Raw genomic sequence first — 17,102 nt, 5'->3', positions numbered from 1 at the left:
AGTGTTCAGCCTGCTACAAGGAGTCAGGGTTGCTCCCTCGGCACTCATCATTAGACAGGGTTTTACTAGCGACAAGCAGGCTATTTGGCTGTCATTGGGATTGTTTGAAGATAATATGTTTCTGTAGCGTACTCAGGGGAGACCCGCCGCATCAGGAAACAGAAAAAACCCAGGCAGATCACCGCTTGACACTGCTGTTATGCATTTGTCAATATTAAGGCTAATAGATGAGGGCCCGGCTGGCTGCATGTGTAAATTGGACGCTTGCCGACTGCTAGCTGCCCACAAATGTTACTTGACCTCTAACCCCTCTTGTCAGTCTCTCCCTGACCTTGTGCTTGCTAATTAAAGTGGAGTGTATTATGGTATTATTTCTTAGGTGAACAATGTGTGTTTATTGGGCTGGAAATGTTTGACATGGTGGGGTTGGAGTACAGTCTTGTCTTGTAATGTAGCTCAGGAACAGTGGACTGTAAAATCATGGGTTTGTAATGTTTAGAATACAGTATGTATGAAGCTTGTACTGTTTCATATAATGACGTCTGACTTTAGCATGGATGCATTTGTAATGATTTTATTAAGACATATCTAATTTACTACCACCCACTGAGACGTACCTATATACAGTGATGTAGCTGGAGGAGCTGTAAAGTAGTACTAATGGGGGAATAAAAGCACAATTTCAAATAAAATAACTTAAGTATAACGATGGAAGAATCTAGAGGGAGCCCCTACGCAGCAGCATAAAAAGCCTAACGTCTGTAGCCTACATTGATGTAAAGTAGACCGTTGGAGACAGCAGTAGTGAGCAGTGAAATGGGGCCTAGCCTGGTGTCTGACTATGTCGTTGTGTGGACATGATGGACTGTCAGAAGGAGAGCGTGGCCCATAATGCTGCCATCACCAGTCCAAAGTGCAGGGTGTTTCAGCAGAAGCAGCAGCAGCGTTTACAATTGAAATGAGACAGAATGGAGGCAGAGGAAGAGTCCCAAATAGCACCCTATTCCCTTTATACTGCACTGCTTTTGACCAAGGCCCATAGGAACTACATAGGAAATAGGGTGCCATATGGGATGCAGACATCCTCATTATGCTGCCTCCCTGAGGGCCATGTGGCTGTGGCCAGCCTGAGTCTCCACTGCTGTGTCAGATGAGGAGGAGGAGGAGGAGGAGGAGGAGGAGACAAGTGCATCCTCTCAGTGCTACAAAGAGACAGGGTTGGTACAGTTAATAGACAGGGTGCTAGAACAACAAGCAATTCTCAAATGAGATGAAAAAATACACACACACAGACACAAGCAGTGGATAATATTAATATGTTTTCTCTTATTGATGTCTGTATGATGTTTGTGTTCCATTTTTATTTTGCTCACCACAGGCAAAACAGGCAGAAATGATGAGAACATGGGCCACATCTGATTCCCAACCATTAGAGGAGAAGAGAGAGGAATAAAGGAGAGGAGAGAGGAGTAGAGAAGAGTGGGGTGGATAGAAGATGGGAGGGAGAAAGGAGAGGAGAGAGGAGTAGAGAAGAGTGGGGTGGATAGAAGATGGGAGGGAGAAAGGAGAGGAGAGAGGAGTAGAGAAGAGTGGGGTGGATAGAAGATGGGAGGGAGAAAGGAGAGGAGAGAGGAGTAGAGAAGAGTGGGGTGGATAGAAGATGGGAGGGAGAAAGGAGAGGAGAGAGGAGTAGAGAAGAGTGGGGTGGATAGAAGATGGGAGGGAGAAAGGAGAGGAGAGAGGAGTAGAGAAGAGTGGGGTGGATAGAAGATGGGAGGGAGAAAGGAGAGGAGAGAGGAGTAGAGAAGAGTGGGGTGGATAGAAGATGGGAGGGAGAAAGGAGAGGAGAGAGGAGTAGAGAAGAGTGGGGTGGATAGAAGATGGGAGGGAGAAAGGAGAGAGGAGTAGAGAAGAGTGGGGTGGATAGAAGATGGGAGGGAGAAAGGAGAGGAGAGAGGAGTAGAGAAGGTTGGGGTGGACAGAAGATGGGAGGGAGAAAGGAAAAGAGAGGAGAGGAAAAAGAGGAGAGATGGGGATGGATGGATGAGGGGTGGTGGTGTTAGACAGCATTGCAGCACTCGGCCACGTGTCCAAAAGTATCTGCGTCAGTGGTGCTGATTGCGAGGCACCCGCTGGCGCTGTTTAGATAGTTTGACTACATTAAGTTCTCTTCCAGACGGCTCTTACTGGTGCCATTAGACGAGGCTGAAGATGAAAGGTGTTCGGTGTATTTTGAAAATTGTTGATTTTCCGTGTAATGATAGCTCGTGCAATTAAGCACTGGCTTCAGGCTCAGCATGTCCTTGTGTGAAAAATATCAATGATATACAGTATGTGCATGCGTGTGAAAGTGTGTGTGGAGGGGGGGGGGGGGGGGGGGGGGAGTGTGTGTGTGCGCGTGAGTGTGTATGTGCGTGTGTGAGTATGTGTGCCTGCATGCATAAATACTCTCAGATTGATTTTCTACATAGGAAATTAGTATGTTCATAGCATACACTGCACAGGTTTATTTTATTAACAGTATGTTCATAGCATACACTGCACAGGTTTATTTTATTAACAGTATGTTCATAGCATACACTGCACAGGTTTATTTTATTAACAGTATGTTCATAGCATACACTGCACAGGTTTATTTTATTAACAGTATGTTCATAGCATACACTGCACAGGTTTATTTTATTAACAGTATGTTCATAGCATACACTGCACAGGTTTATTTTATTAACAGTATGTTCATAGCATACACTGCACAGGTTTATTTTATTAGCAGCGTTTTGACAGTTCTTGAATTTAATTACTATTTTTATACATAGAATTCTATGGCACAGAAATTACATTTGTACATTTTCTTTGAACATATTATTCAAAGCCTTTATCTCATACAGATCTGTAATGATCTTAAAATATTAGTCACAAAGAAATACTATTTAATATGAAATACAAAGAAATCCTATCAAAGTTTAGACATTAGTGATAGTTGAACACTAATTGTTCGGCAGTTCTGTAAAGAAATCCTTATGCTGGAAGTGTCCACATACTGTACTTAAATGTCAGTGTCATACAGTATGCCCTCATGGCATTTATTGAATAAAAAACGTACTGACATCAACTATTTCACCTTGGGTAGAACCATTTTCTTTGTTTTCCAGTGTAGTTCATGGTATGGATGATATGATACGTTAGTGTTTGTTTGTGTGTGTGTGTGCGTGTGCATGTGCGTGTGTGTGTGTGTGTGTGAGTGTGTGTGTGTGTGTGTTTGTTTTACTGCAGGGCTATAGGGTAGATTGTCAAAAGGGCTGAAATTGCCATGAGAGTAATTGCAGTTCCATGACATTCACTTCTGCTAAGTGTAATCACTTTAAATAATGTCAGTGACATCTTGTGAAGTATTTGGTGGAAGAAAATACACTATGTAGGGCAGGCATCATAGTGTGTGATCCTGACTGTCTGCCTTATCCTCCCTTTCATAAGAGATGAACAGCCCGGGGTGGTAGGGGTGTGTGTGGGGGGGGGGGGGGCTCGTGTGTGTGTGTGTGTGCATGCAGGGGGTGGGCAGTGGGTACGTAGGGGGTGGTTTCGCCTCAAATGGTAAGCAGGATTTTAACAGTTACAGCTCCAACGTTCTGCCCAGAAGACAAAAGTGACTGATGATTAGCTTAATATTTGTTGCACAATGCACCATAGGGCTGAACGCTGTGAACATTTATTGCTAGTGCCAGGCTCTTTCAGATAGCATTTCATCACACCAACTCTGGCCCTGTGAAATCCCTTGTAATTTTACTAGCAGTCACACAGTGTGTTTATTAGGGGAAAAAAAGAGTCTATATCTTATTGCAACGGCTGCCTGATGTGCTCATTCCATTCATACCTCGAGGCATAGTGCTGGAAATTTCGGCGTGAACTTTCGACACTTAAATGCTAAAAAGCGACTGATTTTGAATGATAATAAGGGCCTTAATAAAAGCAGATTTCTTTGCAATGGTTTGGAGGAGTCGTCCTATCGTATCACACGCTGGCTGCCGTAATGCAATGTGAGTGGACAGCTTCGTGGGAAAAAAAATGTGAGGAAGGATAGAAGGGTAGAGATACTGAAGGATAACACAATGCGCAATCCTCCTCACTGGCTGAGAGGGAAACATGTCTATCAGTGTTGCTATGTATCAGGGTGAGAGAGAGGAGAGGGGAGCAGGAGACTAGAGCAGTAACAGGAGACAAGGAGAGAGGGTGGGAAGGAGAGAGGGAGAGACAGTAAGTGTATCTGGCAGAGTGAGGATCGAGGCGAGGGGGGGCTTGACGGTGTAAAAATGGAGCTGACCCTTTAGCCCTCTAAGAACCACAAATGGACGGAGGCGTCAAACAGGACAGGCCTGGAGTCGGAGACCGACCTGCTCAAGGTTGTCAGCAGCCAGGGTCAACCTTCACCTAGCCCCCCATGAATACTGTAAACAAGCTGCTGCCTGGCTGGGTGGAAGAAGAAGCAGCCTAAAGAGCCAGGAGCAGGGTTCCTCCATGGTAATTCTCAGCCTCTATTGTCATGGTGAATTGGCCCTGGATGGTTGAGGACATATCCAAAATGGCACCCTATTTCCTATATAGTGCACTACTTTTGACCTGAACTCTATATAGGTGAATAGGGAGCCATTTGAGACACAGCACTGGATTGCCTTGCAGGAAGGGAATGCTCCTCTTGTCATCATGAGACTAACAGAGCTTACAGGCATCCCCTCCCTCCCTCCAACAGGGAGGGAATGAACACACAAAACGCTGAGCGATCATGGTAATGATATGGTAATTACTGATGTGGCTACAGTCTAATTAGTGTCCTCTTAATGAAAGTGATACTAATGCTCTCACAATAGAGTGATAATATATATTGGGAAACAGACAAAGGATGCGATGTAGACAAAGCATGATTTTAAAATACTTTTAAAGACATAGATGAAAAGGGTATAGATAGACCATTTTCCTAGTAGAGTAGAGTCTTTATTATCCCAAGGAGCAATTAATTTAGTAGGAAATATAAAAAAACACAATGAACACTTGACATTAATATACACCAAAACCAGTATGTACAGCAATATGTACACAGTACACAATAATATCTTGTTGAGGAAGCTGAAAACAGATGTGATGAAGGTGAGTGTAGACCTGTTAGTTTTAAACTTAGGGAGCTTGTATCTGCGTTCTGAAGGAAGCATCGTCAATTCATCAAACAAGGGATGCTGGGAGTCCCTCAGAATGGATTGCACCTTGCATATGGCTCGTGTCTGATACAGGTCTGATAGAAGGGCCGTTAAGTTTATACCAATGATCCTGCTACTTTGTTTCACAATGTTACCTAACCCATTCATAGATGCTAACTAGCGCCTATTGATGATAGTATCATCTGGCCAGGGGAGTTTTGTTAAGAGCCCCGATACTCGTTCTGAATGCTAAAACGCATCGCTTGCGGTACGGTTTTGGAAACATAAGTAACATATCTTTCATATCAACAATACATAATTTTCTAAAAACGAAAGTTTAAATTACTACACACTTTTATAGGTTAAGGTTCCCACACAGCCATATTTCCAGGATACAGTGATTGTTTATAGAAAACAGATGGAAGACAGAGGCGTACCTGTGCTAATTAGCTATCTGCATCTCTGAACACCTGTGTGTTAACGGAAGACGTGTTGTCACTGAAAAATACTGTTGGCTGCAACTGTGTTAAAATGGTTCAAGTGTGTATTTTGCATTTCAAATTAAATCAGTAAATCAACCAGCTAGCTGACTATATTAAAATCAAGATCCAAATTGGACAAAAAAGCTGAACAGAACTGTATTGTTGTCCTTGACATATACCTGTCATTACAATTGCTATTGGTCTAGCCAGCAGGGTAATGTACAGTTTAAGTCGGAAGTTGATATACAACTTAGTCAAAAACAATTAAACTCAGTTTTTCACAATTCCTGACACTTAATCCTAGTAACATTTTCCCTGTCTCAGGTCAGTTAGGATCACCACTTTATTTTAAGAATGTGAAATGTCATAATAATAGTAGCTTTTATTTCTTTCATCACATTCCCAGTGGGTCAGAAGTTTACATACACTGAATTAGTACTTGGTAACATTGCCTTAAAATTGTTTAACTTGGGTCAAACATTTTGGGTATCCTTTCACAAGCTTCCCACAATAAATTGGGTGAATTTTGTCCCATTCCTCCTGACAGAGCTGGTGTAAGGCCTCCTTGCTGGCACACACTTTTTTAGTTCTGCCCACAAATTTCCTGTGGGATTGAGATCAGGGCTTTGTGATGGCCACTCCAATACCTTGACTTTGATGTCCTTAAGCCATTTTGCCACAACTTTGGAAGTATGCTTGGGGTCATTGTCCATTTGGATGACCCATTTGCGACCAAACTTTAACTTCCTGATTGATGTCTTGAGATGTTGCTTCAATATATCCACATAATTGTCCTACCTCATGATGCCATCTATTTTGTGAAGTGCACCAGTCCCTCCTGCAGCAAAGCACCCCCACAACATGATGCTGCCAGCCCCGTGCTTCACGGTTGGGATGGTGTTCTTCGGCTTGCAAGCCCCCTCCCTTTTCCCTCCAAACATAACGATGGTCATTATGGCCAAACAGTTCTATTTTTGTTTCATCAGACCAGAAGACATTTCCACAAAAAGTACCATCTTTGTCCCCATGTGCAGTTGCAAACCGTAGTCTGGCTTTTTTATGGCGGTTTTGGTGCGGTGGCTTCTTCCTTGCTGAACGGCGTTTCAGGTTATGTCAATATAGGACTCGTTTTACTATGGATATAGATACTTTTGTACCTGTTTCCTCCAGCATCTTCACAAGGTCCTTCGCTGTTGTTCTGGGAATGATTTGCACATTTCGCACCGAAATATGTTCATCTCTAGGAGACAGAACGCGTCTCCTTCCTGAGCGGTATGACAGCTGCGTGGTCCCATGGTGTTAATACTTGCGTACTATTGTTTGTACAGATGAATGTGGTAACTTGGAAATTGCTCCCAAGCATGTACCAGACTTGTGGAGGTCTACAATTTGTTTTCTGAGGTCTTGGCTGATTTCTTTTGATTTCCCCATGATGTCAAGCAAAGAGGCACTGAGTTTGAAGGTAGGCCTTGAAATACATCCACAGGTACACCTCCAATTGACTAAAATTATGTCAATTAGACTCAGAAGCTTCTAAAGCCATCACATAAAGCCATCACATACTTTTCTGGAATTTTCCAAGCTGTTTAAAGGCACAATCAATTTAGTGTATGTAAACTTCTGACCCGCTGGAATTGTGCTACAGTGATAAGTGAAATAATCTGTCTCTAAACTATTGTTGGAAAAATGTCTTGTGTCATGCAGAAAGTAGATGTCCATCCTGCCGCTCTCTCTGATGGGCACCAGGGCTCACGCTGATCTACAGTAACAACAGAAAATAAGGTTTTATATCTTTCATTTTGTAAATCATATGATAGCCATATACATTTTGTCACATTCTACTCACAGTATAGTATGTACAGAATACAGGCTACAGTAGTTGGAATAGTAGTTATGTATTACAGTTATCTTTTCCTCCTCAGTGTGAATATTACAACAAACAGCAGGCCCACGAAGAGAAAGAGAAAGAGAGAGAGAGAACAAAAGAGGAGAGAGCGGGAGAGAGAGAGGCAGAGAGAGAAAGAGAGAGAGAGGGAGAGAGAAGAAGAGAGAAAGCGAGAGTGAGAAAGAGAAAAAGAAAAAGAGAGAGAAAAATATAGGAGAGAGTGAGAGCAGGATAAAGAGAGAAAGTGCAAGGCAGAGAAAGAAAGGAAGGAAGGGAGAGAGAGAGAGAAAGGAGAGAGGGGGGTGAAGGAGGGAGAACAGGAAACTGCCAGCAGTGTCATATACTTCTCCCATTATTATTATTTCTGATGCATTTCATTTCCCCAGTTTTAACTTTGAAGACAATCTTTGGGGAAAATTGAAATAAGCGTTCTCTTCTGCCCTGCTTTCCCTTTCTCGTACAGACGGAAACTTAACTAATTAGCCTCATACCTATAGGCACACTTTTTTTTATTTTCCCACATTTTTTTCTCCTTCTCCATGAAATTATGAAGGAGGCTTTGGCTCTTGCTGACTCCCACTCTCTCTGCCCTGTCCCTTTCTTTACCCTCCTCTGTTGTCTTGTTATCCAACTGTGCCATTGGCACTTTCTTTTTTTTTATTCATGCAAATTGGTGCTGAGTGCTTTTTACCAGTATCCTCCCATCCTATTAGTGGTTGCGGATCACGGAGGGCCCTGTTCTACACTCAAGGAGGCTGATGTAGACAGGCCAGCATACCGTATCCCTGTACCCTGGTACTCTCTCTCTATCCAGCACCATGCCTCCTTAAGGCTCTCTTAACCCGGTCCACAGCTCCGCCGTCTCGTTAATAAGAGGAGGTAGCATTCCGGCTCTACTGTTCTGCAGGAGTTCAAAGTTACATACAAATCCTGCTGTCATACTGAAGTTAAGCTTGGGACCTTTTAAAATGCATTTGTGAAATCAATAGGGTTGTCCCTAGTGATGTTCCCCCCCCCCCCCGCCTCTTTCTTTCAACAACCCACTGCCACCCTCCACCCCATCCTTCTATGAACTTGTCATAATTTCCTTTAAGAATACCGCAGTGATAACCTGCAGCTATATGATGCAGACTAAAGAGTCTGTTTTACATAGCCAAAGGGCCCAATGCAAGGTTCTCCCCATCACGTTAACGGATGGTTATTCCCAACAATATGCTAAGTACTGTCACCTGGGAACGCCTTAAAAGGAAGTAGATTTGTATATTAAAACACTTGGAAAGTCATTATTTACAGAAGTTTCATGACATGTTTATATACCGTTGGATCCAAAAAGGTATCCTACCAATATATCATACAATCCATTGGTAAATGTTGCCTTAGATTTTGTGCCTTTTTCCAAGGCTAGTAGCTCCTTTGTCTTGCCAGGTCACTCACCTCCTCCCTATAAGCTGTCATCGCTGATTAGGCTTAACACCGTTGTGTCGTCAGCAAACATAATGATGGTGTTGAAGGGAGTTTAGGAAGGGACTCAGGGAGTTTAGGAGGGGACTAAGCAAGCAGGAAGTCCAGGATCCAGTTCCACAGGGAGCTGTTCAGTCCCAGGGTCCTGAGCTTAGTGATGAGCTTGGAGGGCACTATGGTGTTGTACGCTGAGCTGTAGTCAATGACCAACATTCTCACATTTGGAGTTCCTCTTATCCAGGTGGGAGAGGGCAGTGTGGAGTGCGATAGAGATTTAGTCTGTTTGGGCGGTATGCGAATTGGAGTGGGTCCAGGGTGTCTGGGATGATGGTGTTTATGTGAGCCATGACCATACTTTCAAAGCATTTAATGTCTACAGATGTGAGTGCTATGCGTACCAGTCATTTAAACAGGTTACCTTGGCGTTCTTGGGCACAGGAACTATGGTGGTCTGCTTGAAATGTAGGTATCACAGACAGGGAGAGGTGGAGACTTCACCTAAAGACTTGAAACTTTGTATGTAGGTGTCTTTCCTCATGCTGAACAGATTTGCCTCAAGGACCCTTAAGGTTTGTCAGGGTATATTTTCCCTAATCTTGGACATTTTTAGAAAGCCTTCTTCTCATGAACCGTAAGTCCAAATAACACATAATTTGGTATGTAGGCCCATTGTACATCTCTTACCTTAGTTTGAGAAAAGCTAACACCATGCCCAGACCGGACAGACGCGTGCTCCATCGTGCGCCAGCGTGCACCATTGTGCGCCATCGTGCACCATCGTGAGCAAATTGATTTTGTCCCCCCACACCAAACACGATCACGACATGCAGGTTGACATATCAAAATAAACTCTGAACCAGCTGTATTATTTTGTGGACAGGTTAAAAAGCATTAAACATTTATGGCAATTTAGCTAGCTAGATTTCAGTTTCTAGCTAATTTGTCCTGGGATATAAATGTTGAGTTGTTATTTTACCTGAAATGCACAAGGTCCTCTACTCCGACAATTCATCTACACATAAAATGATTAACCGAATCGTTTCTAGTCATCTCTCCTCCTTCCAGGCTTTTTCTTCTTTGGACTTTATATGGCAATTGGCATCTAACTTTCATAGTATTACGACGACCGACCGACCACAGTTCATCTTTCAATCACCCACATGGGTATAACCAATGAGGAGAAGGCACGTGGGCACCTTCTTCTATAAACCAATGAGGAGATGGGAGAGGTAGGACTTGGACCATGTTCAGCATCACGAATAGAACTGACTTCTATTTTAGCGCTTGGACACTCAGATGCTCGTTGGCGCACACGAGCAGTGTGGGTGCAATGATTGAATAACATGTATGTGTACATTTACTTTACAACGCTCGCGCACACAACACGAGTGGTGTGGTCAGCATGTAAGAGATTGGTTAAAGAACAACTATCCCTAAAAAACAACTAATCCCTTTGAAAACAGCCTATGTGACATTAATATGAGCCAGAAACATTTATTCTAGTGTCAAAATTTACTACAAAGTGTAAATAGGATTTTTTTTGTCATGAAGTCAGTCTCATCTGTCAAAATGGGTGGGTGTAGCAGGTGCATGGAAGTCAGGCGCAGGAGAGCAGAGATGAGTGGACAAAGCACTATACTCAGGCAATTATTAAAACAGGACACAACCGCGTCACAAAAACAAATGCCCAAAGAACAAGTGAGGCAGCACAAAAAACACACAACCAAGTACAAAGTGCCGGCTGCCACAAAGCATGGGTACAAAACAAAACCCGGCGTACACCAGCTGGAAGCTTACCAACCTGACAATAAACAATTTCACACACAGACATGGGGGGAACAGAGGGTTATATACACGACAATTAATGAGGGAATGTAAACCAGGTGTGTGGGAAAACAAGACAAAACAAATGGAAAATGAAAGGTGGATTGCCGATGACTAGAAGACCGGTGACGTCGACCGCCGAACGCCACCCGAACAAGGAGAGGAACCGAATTCGGCGGAAGTCGTGACAGTACCCCCCCATTGACGCGCGGCTCCAGCAGCGTGCCGACACCGGCCTCGGGGACGACCGAAGGGCGAGGTGAAGGGCGATCCGGACAGAGATGGTGGAACTCCCGCAGCCTTGAAGGGTCCAACACGTCCTCCACTGGAACCCAGCATCTCTCCTCCGGACCGTACACCTCCCACTCCACGAGGTACTGAAGGCCCCTCTCCCGATGCCTCGAATCGAGTATGGAGCGAACAGAATACACCGGGGCCCCCTCAATGTCCAGAGGGGGCGGAGGAAACTCCCGCACCTCAGACTCCTGGAGCGGGCCAGCCACCACCGGCCTGAGGAGAGACACATGGAACGGTGGTGTTCCCGAGCGCTGAGAGAGCACGGCTCCTATCCCAGCCTGCGACGGTCCACCTCCACTATGAATGCCAAAGAGGGATCCGGATGGGCCAGCATGGGAGCCGAGGTAAACAGAGCCCTCAGGTGACCAAAAGCCCCGTCTGCCTCAGCCGACCACTGCAAACGTACCGGTCCCCCCTTCAGCATTGAGGTAATGGGACCCGCTACCTGACCAAAACCCAGGATAAACCTCCGGTAGTAATTGGCAAACCCTATAAACCGTTGCACCTCCTTTACCAACTCTCCATCTCCACCCCTGAGGTGGAAATGCGGTACCCTAGGAAGGAAACAGACTGTTGGAAGAACAGGCATTTCTCAGCCTTGACATACAGGTCATGCTCCAACAGTTGACCAAGCACCCTGCGCACCAGGGACACATGCTCGGCGTGTGTAGCGGAGTATATCAGAATGTCATCAATATACACCACTACACCCTGCCTGTGCAGGTCCCTGAAAATCTCGTCTACAAAGGCTTGGAAGACTGATGGAGAATTCATCAACCTGTACGGCATGACAAGGTACTCATAATGCCCTGAGGTAGTACTGAACGCAGTCTTCCACTCGTCTCTCTCCCCGATACCCACCAGGTTGTAAGCGCTCCTGAGATTTAGTTTGGTAAAGAAGCGCCCCCCGTGCATTGACTCAATCGCTGTGGCTATGAGAGGTAGCGGGTAACTGTACCTCACAGTGATCTGGTTAAGGCCTTGAAAGTCAATACACGGGTGCAGACCTCCCTCCTTCTTCTCCACAAAAAATAAACTTGAGGAGGCGGGTGAAGTAGAGGACCGAATGTACCCCTCCGCCTGTGACAGGGGATACATGTGACTCCTGGGAAGTGCGGCGTCTACCAGGAGAGTTATTGCACAATCCCCCCGTCTATGGGGTGGTAATTGAGTTGCCTTCTTTTTGGAGAAGGCGAGAGCCAAATCGGCATATTCGGGGGGGGGGGGGGGATGCGCACGGTGGAGACCTGATCTGGACTTTCCACCATAGTAGCACCAACGGAAACCCCTAAACACCTCCCCGATCACTCCCGCGACCACCCCGTGAGAGCCCTCCGTTGCCATGAAACCGTGGGGTCATGACAGGCTAACCAGGGTAGGCCTAGCACCACGGGAAACGCAGGAGAGTCAATAAGGAAGAGACTGATTCTCTCCTTGTGACCCCCCTGCGTCACCATGCCCATAGGAGCGGTGCCCTCCCTAATCAACCCTGAACCTAATGGTCGACTGTCTAAGGCGTGAATTGGGAAGGGCATAGTCACTGGAACAATGGGGATCGCTAAACTATGGGCGAATGCTCTGTCTATAAAATTCCAAGCTGCGCCTGAATCGACGAGCGCCTTATGCTAGGAATGCGGGGAAAACTCAGGAAACGTAATATACAAAAACATGTGTGCAACAGAGGGCTCTGGGTGAGAATGGTGCCGGCTCACCTGGGGTGATACCAGAGTAAAAGCTCTATACGGATTATTTAAAAAAATATATATATTTCACCTTTATTTAACCAGGTAGGCCAGTTGAGAACAAGTTCTCATTTACAACTGCGACCTGCCCAAGATAAAGCAAAGCATTGCGACAAAAACTATAACACAGAGTTACACATGGGATAAACAAATGTACAGTCAATAACACAATAGAAAAATATGTTTACAGTGTGTGCAAATTAAGCAAGGAGGTAAGGCAATAAATAGGCCATAGTGACAAAGTGATTATAATTTAGCAATTAACACTGGAGTGATAGATGTGCAGATGAGGTATGTGCAAGTAGAAATACTGGTGTGCAAAAGAGCAGAAAAACAAAAACAAATATGGGGATGAGGTAGGTAGTTGGTCGGATGGGCTATTTACAGATGGGCTGTGTACAGCTGCGGCAATCGGTAAGCTGTTCTGACAGCTGATGCTTAAAGTTAGTGCCAAGGAAGTGTTGGCTTTGGGGATGACCGGTAAAATATACCTGCTGGAGTGCGTGCTACGGGTGGGTGTTGCTATGATGACTAGTGAGCTGAGATAAGTCAGAGCTTTACCTAGCAAAGAATTATAGATGACCTCGAGCCAGGGTTTGGCAAAGAATATGTAGCGAGAGCCAGACAACAAGAGCATACAGGTCGCAGTGGTGGGTAGTATATGGGGCTTTGGTGACTAAACGGATGGCACTGTGATAGACTGCATCCAATTTTCTGAGTAGAGTGTTGGAGGCTATTTTGTAAATGACATCGCCGAAGTCGAGGATCGGTAGGATAGTCAGTTTTACGAGGGTATGTTTGGCAGCATGAGTGAAAGAAGCTTTGTTGCAAAATAGGAAGCAGATTCTAGATTTAATTTTGGATTGGAGATGCTTAATATGAGTCTGGAAGGAGAGTTTACAGTCTAGCCAGACACCTGGGTATTTGTAGTTGTCCTCATATTCTAAGTCAGAACCATCCAGAATAGTGATGCTAGTCGGGCGGACAGGTGCAGGCAGCGATCGGTTGAAGAGCATGCATTTCATTTTACTAGCATTTAAGAGCAGTTGGAGGCCACAGATACAGTGTTGCATGGCATTGAAGCGTGTTTGGAGGTTTGTTAACACAGTGTCGAACGGGCCAGATGTATACAGAATGGTGTCGTCTGCGTAGAGTTGGATCAAAGAATCACCCGCAGCAAGAGCGACATCCTTGATATATACAGAGAAAAGAGTCGGCCCAAGGATTGAACCCTGTGGTTCCCCCATAGAGACTGCCAGAGGTCCGGACAACAGGCCCTCCGATTTGACACACTAAACTCTATCCGAGAAGAAGTTAGTGAAACAGGCGAGACAGTCATTAGAGAAACCAAGGCTGTTGAGTCTGCCGATAAGAATACGATGATTGACAGAGTCGAAAGCCTTGGCCAGGTCGATGAAGACGGCTGCACAGTACTGTCTTTTATCGATGGCGGTTATGATATCGTTTAGGACCTTGAGCGTGGCTGAGGTGCACCCATGACCAGCTCGGAAACCGGATTGCATAGTGGGGAAGGTACGGTGGGATTTGAAATGGTCGGTGATCTGTTTGTTCACTTGGCTTTCGAAGACTTTAGAAAGGCAGTGCAGGATAGATATAACAGTTTGGGCTTAGAGTGTATCCCCTTTGAAGAGGGGGATGACCACAGTCGCTTTCAATCTTTAGGAATCTCAGACGATACAGATTGACAATGGCAAGGCATACGTTCAGCAGAATACACATTCAACTATGGTGTGCATGCCCTACTGAAGGACCCTACCTTACAGAATTGTTTAATTTGTATTTAACTAGGCAATTCAGTTAAGAACAAATTATTATTTTACAATGACGGCCGACCCCGGCCAATCCCTCCCCTAACCCGGACGACGCCGGGCCAATTGTGCACCACCTTCTGGGACTCCGCATCATGGTCGGTTGTGATATGGTTGTGATTACCATCTCTCTAAAGTAAATTTGATGACATCATAATATGGAAAAGTGGTTTCCAACTAGTTATTTGCCTACTTTATCAATGTCATTGTATTTCCATGCCACTGTTAATCAGTGTAATTTAGACAAAAAGGTAACTTTAGCCTCTGAGGTGCAACCCATCTAAATAAATATTGGATGCAGCTATGGTGGTACTAGCTAACTCATGTCTGACTACATCAATGTACTATCTAGCAGCAACAAACCCAAACCAACCCAGGGCCATAGCAAAACATGTCACATTTGGTTACGTAGTGTAACGGTGTCACCGGTCTGAATCCAATCTGGAGCCAGTCAGTCTAAATCTGTAAAACATAGATTTAGTTTCCAAACAATATTACATTCTTTCATTATTACACTATTTACATTATGTTTATATTTGAGGTTTAACCTCTAGCGACGAGCAATCCCGTATCCGGGAGCGTAATCATAGCCTCAAGCTCATTACCATAACGCAATGTTTCCTATTCATGAAAATCGCAAATTAAATGAAATAAATATATTCAAACACAAGCTTAGCCTTTTGTTAACAACACTGTCATCTCAGATTTTCAAAATATGCGTTACAGCCAACGCTAGACAAGCATTTGTGTAAGTTTAGCATGGCATAATGCTATGCTAGGCTGTGCTGGCAGCAGGCAACATTTTCACAAAAAGAAGAAAAGCAACCAAATTAAATAATTTACCTTTGAAGAACTTCAGATGCTTTCACTCAGGAGACTCCCAGTTAGATAGCAAATGTTCCTTTTTTCCAAAAATAATATTTTTGTAGGTGAAAAACGTCACGTTTGTTCATCCTGCTTTGCTGAGAAATCGACAGAAAAATACTTCAACTATAATGCATTAGCATAACGCAACTTTTTCTATTCATGAAAATCGCAAATGAAATGAAATAAATATATTGAAACACAAGCTTAGCCTTTTGTTAACAACACTGTCATCTCAGATTTTCAAAATATGCTTTTCAACCAAAGCTACACAAGCATTTGTGTAAGAGTATTGATAGCCTAGCATAGCATTAAGCCTAGCATTCAGCAGGCAACATTTTCACAAAAACAAGAAAAGCATTCAAATAAAATAATTAACCTTTGAAGAACTTCGGATGGTTTCAATGAGGAGACTCTCAGTTAGATAGCAATTTTTCATTTTTTCCAAAAAGATTATTTGTGTAGGAGAAATCACTCTGTTTTGTTCATCACTTTTGGCTAAGAAAAAAAACTAAAATTAATTCACTACAACGCCGAACTTTTTTCCAAATTAACTCCATAATATCGACAGAAACATGGCAAACGTTGTTTAGAATCATCCTCAAGGTGTTTTTCACATATCTATTCGATGATAAATCCTTTGTGGCAGTTGGGTTTCTCCTCAGTAGCAAACGGAAAAGTACTGCAGCTGGAAATTACGCAATAATTGCAACGGAGGACACCAAGCGACCACCTGGTAAATGTAGTCTCTTAGGGTCAATCTTCCAATGATATGCCTACAAATACGTCACAATGCTGCAGACACCTTGGGGAAAATGTGGAAAAGGTAAGCTGACTCCTAGCTCCTCCACAGCCATATAAGGAGTCATTGCCATAAGGCGGTTTCAAAAAATGCGGCACTTCCTGATTGTATTTTTATCTGTTTTTTTTCTGTAACATCAGTTCTGTGGCACTCACAGACAATATATTTGCAGTTTTGGAAACGTCAGAGTGTTTTCTTTCCAAAGCTGTCAATTATATGCATAGTCGAGCATCTTTTCGTGACAAAATATCTTGTTTAAAACGGGAACGTTTTTCATCCAAAAATTAAAAGAGTGCCCCCTATATCGAAGAAGTTAATGACAATCGTTCACCCTGTTTTTCTGTTAGACAAAGTCCACAGTTGGGTGCCAGACTGATCCCGCGTCATTAACAGATGTCGGAACTTACCAGAAGGAGTAAGGTGGGTATTATAACAAGTCCAGCAATGATATTCAATGACATTCACGGTTCACTTTTTTTCACACAAGACCTCAGAATAAAAGTGTGTCATGGGTGTCCAATCAAAAACGTTTATTTTGACCTATGGGTAAAATAATATTTTAACTGAGTAGATACACCTCTAATAAAAACAATAGTCCAAACCTCATGTCTCTATCATAATCTGTTCAAAAGTTTAGGGTGACTAAATCAATGGAGGTCAGAGAAAGAAAGTGGTCAAAAATCATTGAGGCTGGATGTTGTTCGAGAATTAACGCTAACTGACAGACTCA

Source organism: Oncorhynchus clarkii, chromosome 5 (assembly GCF_045791955.1).
Source record: "Oncorhynchus clarkii lewisi isolate Uvic-CL-2024 chromosome 5, UVic_Ocla_1.0, whole genome shotgun sequence".
In the NCBI taxonomy this organism is placed as follows: Eukaryota; Metazoa; Chordata; class Actinopteri; order Salmoniformes; family Salmonidae; genus Oncorhynchus; species Oncorhynchus clarkii.
The sequence above is the reverse complement of the archived record's forward strand: the minus strand, read 5'-3'. Positions refer to the sequence as shown.